This window comes from Arachis hypogaea, chromosome 17 (genome assembly GCF_003086295.3).
Source record: "Arachis hypogaea cultivar Tifrunner chromosome 17, arahy.Tifrunner.gnm2.J5K5, whole genome shotgun sequence".
In the NCBI taxonomy this organism is placed as follows: domain Eukaryota; kingdom Viridiplantae; phylum Streptophyta; class Magnoliopsida; order Fabales; family Fabaceae; genus Arachis; species Arachis hypogaea.
This window is the reverse complement of record NC_092052.1, coordinates 35770147-35775425: the sequence shown is the minus strand read 5'-3', so window position 1 is coordinate 35775425 and position 5279 is coordinate 35770147.

The window sequence follows — 5279 nt, the reverse complement described above, 5'->3', positions numbered from 1 at the left end:
TACGTGATCGGTCCTTTTTGCCCCCCCTTTTCTTTCGCAGCTCCCCTGCTAGGCTGTTTTACTTATAACATAGATGTTGCGTAAAGAAACATCCAAGTACATTCAAATGAACCTAATAAACTTAAGCAAAGCTAGTCGATGATTTAAACCGTAGACAACAGTAATCGTATACTCACTCTCGGGCTAGTTTTTTATTGTTCGCCGTGCCGTGAACTTCTTCTTGTTGGAGATGGAGATGTTGTGCATCCCCTTGGTCGTCTTTCGTTTGATACCTGCTTACTCTCTCCACCGACTGACCTCCCCTGTTTGAACCAATAGCATGAAACAAATTAACAATGGCGAAGTAAGCTTGTTAACACGCTAGAGCCTTAAAACATGCTTACCCTTGGTGGCACTGAATCCTTTCGCCCACGCTTCTGTGGTTTTTTTTCCCTGGTTTCTTTCTCGCAGCTTGTGGTGACTGCCCTTTACGTCTTCACCTCCCCCATGTCTAGTCAAAAGGCGCCCCTGAATTAAGAAATGAAGAGAATCAATGATCTTAATCAAACCCCAAAGCACCACCAAGCCATAAACCAGAAACAACAAAAATAAAAAAAAATTTCAAACACACGCGATCAGCGACATCTGCGTAGCACAACTGACAACAAAAAAGCAAACATAAAAAACATCTTAAGTGGTCTGATAGGCAGCTCCGACTTACATAACGGCATAACTTAACTGATTACGAGAGAGAAATGAGTACCTCGGATAGAATATATTGCGCCTTCTTTTCAAGTCTCTCCGAGGTCCACGCATCGAGCCATGGCTCATGCTCAAGACAGTTGTCGAGCACATCGTATTGCAACCGCTGAAAATAGAGTATCTACACAGAGGATGGGCACAATTTAAGTTATACATGATGGAAAACCACATTGAATATACTCTTAAGTTGAACAGTTAGCATCAAATATGGTTCAAGATTGTATAAGGCTCGCAATCATTTGGTATATAGCAAAGGACACATAACCAGTGATAGAAAACATTCAGATGAAATCATACACTGAACCATCTAAAATTACTGAACAAAGATTCAAGTAATTCAACAACATATCAGTATATCATATACAAATAACGGTACTATAGCCTGAACTCTCCAAACTAATGTATAGGAATTTATTTTTATACAAGTTATGATCTTCATAAAAAAAAAGGCGAATAGAATTTATTAGTGGTCATTGTGTCCTACCAGCATGACGAACATGTAGCCTTCACACGTTTTGTTCCCTTTCAGCTTATACTTCTCGACTGCCTTGTCGAACCACTTCAAAATCTCCAACGGCCAGTTGAATCTACGTGGATCAGAAACATCTAACACGGGGTAGATGTGCCATGGAGAAAGTACCTGTTGAGTGGTGGGGTATAGGAACATCTTCATCACCACTAGTATGAAATATCTCCTGAATTCCATCCTATCTGATTCTGTGGCCATTGGACAAATGTAAACTAAATCCCGGAGCTCGGTTGTTGTCCGTCTATGGAACCGATTTTTAATGGCGACGTGGCACGGATTACTGTCATCCAGTGCTGGAAATGGATCCCCTACAACATGTTCATGTGTTATTCCATGTTAATAAGTATGCATACGCAAAGATATTTACAACAGCACGCCTATGCAAGACTAGGTAAACAAGAAAGCAGAAGTTACCTCGCGATGAAATGCCGAAAACCTTCCCGATTAACTCGGCATTGAGGCAGATGTTGCTAATGTCGAGTATAAAGTTCTCGGCTTAACTTGATATGACTTATCTAGGTGAACCATGATGGCTTGCTTTACCGACCAATTTGGAACAAGCCTCAAGAATCCGAAATCAATCTCATCAATCTCCGCAAGCTTCTCAGCAGAGTTATTTTTTGACAGCGTGCTCATCATGCCATGTATGTAGCTGGGCGAGCACCGGGACTCTAACAATTTCTGGTAATTGTTACACTAGTTGTAAGTCACACATAAGATAATGCTGAATGTCAAAATGTGAATGGTAGACATCATTTTACCTTTTTCCCTATGTTTGTTGGGTTTTACTGCAACTCAATCCTGTTGCGGTCTCACAAGAAACAGCCCCTCAAAACTGCATATAGGAAAACAGCAACAATTTCACCATCCAAAATACAATCATTTCACCATCCGAAACACAAATCAGCCAAGGATTATTATAATCTCACCACCCAAAATCCGGAACACAATTAAGAAAACAGCAACAATCAATTACCAATCAAAGTCAGAAGAAAAAATAAATGATTTCCTCATGCTGTAATTGGCTTATAGTAAAAGGAAGTGGTTTAGACAAACATTATTAGATGATTTGTACCATTAAAAGAATTGGATAATTCACATAGTTGAAGGGCTAAAATTCAATCAAAACATGGACCCACTATTTAGGCCAAAAAAGAAGGCCACAAATAATGCCCCTACAATCAAATCCTGTTTGTTTATGATGGTGAAATGATGTGAAATATAATAGAAACATCATATAGTTTATTTGGTTGATGGCCTAATTGAGTATAAAGATATTTTACACACCGTCTCTTGTACTTAGAAGAAGTGAGAAAAAACAAAACAAGTAGCAAATGTACACTCTAATTACCATTTAATCACCTTAGTTTAGCAAGTAGTTAACCAACAATGTAATAATTTACAAATATTACAGCATGTATGTGTCAGGATTCCAAATGGTACCAACTTCAAATCTTAGGAGTCAACAACTTAGTTTTTTAAATTTAAATTAAGAAAAAATAGCTACTTGAATAGTGATTATTTGATTCTTAATTGAAGTTGATATGTTTAGAATTACGGCTATTCTCTAATAATTAACAAGGCCTTCAAAGGCTGAAAAAGTAAGCAAAATTAGAACAATAAAAAATAAACAAGTAAATAAGTAAAAAAATAAAGAAAAATAAGAAGAAGAAAAAAACAGCAATGCTAGTTTCAAAATCAAACCCATATGCAACCCCCAATCAAAGTATAAACATAGAGAGATGGAGAGAAAGAAAATCTTTTTTCCTACTTTTGATAATTGAAACATGATGCAACATAACATCACCATCTTATGACAAATCAGAAGAAAACATAAGAAAATTTCCATACTTTCAAGAACTGCTCAACTTCTGACTTAAAGAAAAAACACTATATTTATAATAATTTAACAAATCATATACTCAAATATCCAAAATTATTCAACATAAACGTCTAGTAATTTAGCAATATCAGAGAACATCTCATATGAACACCATTCCTAGTATCTCAACCATAGAGCAGAACAGAAACATCTAACCTCTAACAACTACAATTACAATATCCAACTCAGATAAAATCAACAACTAATCTCTATCAATTGCAACATCTGAGCAAAACTTCAACAACATTCGATTTCTAACTAAAGTAATGCTATACTTTCATTATTCTTTTTGGAATGCTGGGCATCGTGCCTCTTTATCAATGGCATGTTATAAGATGATATATAGACCATTTTTATTTCAACACTAGTATTCCATTACTTCATCATACCATGACCCTGGCTCCTTTACTATTTTATTTTCCTATCTTCCCTTTTAGAGAGTTTAATTAGAATCCACCCAAATCCAATTAGGAATAAAAAAAAACTTACTTGTGATCAAGATTTCACAACGCTCCGAAAATAGAGAAAACATGTAGATGCTATACTTGCCAAGGACCAGTGATGCTCCAAAATTGTGTTACCTGAGCTGTACAACCTGGAAAGAACATCCAGTCAATTAAAACTCACACGAACCACTACAACAAAACACTGTCCAATTCCTTTTTCAAAACATGCATAGGAAGTCAAACAGAACATCTACCATACGTACCAATTAGTAAGACAATGGAAGGATTTCAGGTTGGAGAGATGGAGGTCCACCGGCGGACGATGCAGTTGCACCAGGAAGCTTCGGCGGCGCCGGGAAAACATGCATGCAACAGCAGACTGGCGTCGCCCTGGTTCCGAGTGTGGCGGGGCGATGGTCGTGGAGGATATACATGGCGTCAAAGTGTTTGGAGAAGACAGGGAAGAGGGTTGCGCTCAGGTAGCTTTAGTGGAGTCGCGATGGGTAGAGCCGCTAGGAGCGGCGTCGTTGTGTCCGGAGAAGAGAGGGAGGAGGGTTGCGCAAGGTTTCCGGAGGCGTGGCACAGGTGTAGATGATTTTCAAATTCTGAGTAGTAAAACGGTGAAAGGAAGGGTAGGGTTTTTGGGGAGGGTGAATATGGTTTACCCTGGGTCAAATTTGGATGTTGCTGATGTGTATTGGGCTTTCGGGTCCCAACCGAGACACATTTGACTGGATTTTGGCTGATATGCTTTTGGTTCCCTAGCATTATTGCAATAGTATTATTTAAAGTTTATTTAAAAGATCTTCTCTACACATGTACTCATGGTTCTGAGAATCGGTCAGATAGATTCGATTCAAAGCAAAAAAAAAACCTTTTGACAAGGAATCAGTCAAAATTATACAAATCGGTCAAAAATTAGTTAATTAGTCAAACCACTTTGATTTTTGGCGGTTAATCAATTTAAAATAATAAATCACAAAAAATATTTTAATTATATATTTTATATATAAATATATTATTTTATTATATTCAATCAAACTCTAATTAAACTTTAGTTGAACCATTAAATTTCTAACTCCTTTTTTCAGAAACTTGTGTGTATTATATTTTGTGTATATTTTAGTTCATTCATATCCATTCTTCAAAATAACCATTCACACGATGGATATAAAAAATATTATTCACATAATGTTACGTGATTCGATACACGTATAAAACTATTATATGCAAATAATGAATTAAAATAAAATTCATTGAAAAATTATTGCATTATCTTAAATCACATTTAATGCAAACTAGTATTTTTTTTTGTGACTAAATAGAAAATAAAGAAAAAAAAGAGACAAAACCAAATTAATTGGCTAGGTTTATATTTAAATCTATTAGATGTTGAACCTCACTCCATGGTTGGCTCCAATTCGAGTGAATGTCTGCGCCAGAAGCAGCTGCTTTAGCCATACAATCTGCAATACTATTTGCATTCCTCTGAATTAAAAGAATAGAGACTCTCCAATTCCAATTCATAACCTCCTATATATGCTTTGCCAAATCCCATTCCAGAATATCCTTACCAAGCATTCTTTGGTTTACCAAGAAAAGAGCTTTTAAACAGTCTGTTTCACAAATAACCTCACAAAATCCATTCTCCCAAACAAGAAGTAAACCTCTCCAAATTGCA